This window comes from Penaeus monodon, chromosome 33, assembly GCF_015228065.2.
Source record: "Penaeus monodon isolate SGIC_2016 chromosome 33, NSTDA_Pmon_1, whole genome shotgun sequence".
In the NCBI taxonomy this organism is placed as follows: domain Eukaryota; kingdom Metazoa; phylum Arthropoda; class Malacostraca; order Decapoda; family Penaeidae; genus Penaeus; species Penaeus monodon.
Genome location: NC_051418.1, coordinates 11,809,963 through 11,810,290, shown reverse-complemented (window position 1 = coordinate 11,810,290; position 328 = coordinate 11,809,963). Strand labels below are relative to the sequence as shown.

Sequence of the window (328 nt, the reverse complement as noted above, 5' to 3'; positions counted from 1 at the left end):
TTTACGCATAATGGTCGTGTCACCCGGATCAAGCGGGCTAAAACTGGAAAAGAATAGTGTTTTAATTCAGAAATAAATTTTCTGTTAAGGGATTATCCCCCTTCTGGAATTTCCTTGGCACCCAGATTTAAAAACCAAGTTCTGAAAGTATTTTTGTGGTAGTACAGTTTAACTATAAAGAAAGAGTTAAATAATGTAATCTTTAAAGTGCTTTTGTGATATCGAGTAAAATTGCCAGAATCAGGACTACTCGTCATTAACCCAATGCTGCCCTGCTGCTAGGGGATCATGTCATCACCATAGTGTGCGTGGCATGACCATACATGCC

General features: G+C 38.7%; 1 protein-coding gene across 1 annotated transcript in view; it reads left to right on the top strand.

The window, feature by feature from the left end:
- The window catches only part of LOC119594040 (cleavage stimulation factor subunit 2-like), a gene marked incomplete in the record, with an annotated part of 17,186 nt that overhangs the window by 15,857 nt on the left and 1,001 nt on the right, over window positions 1–328 (top strand).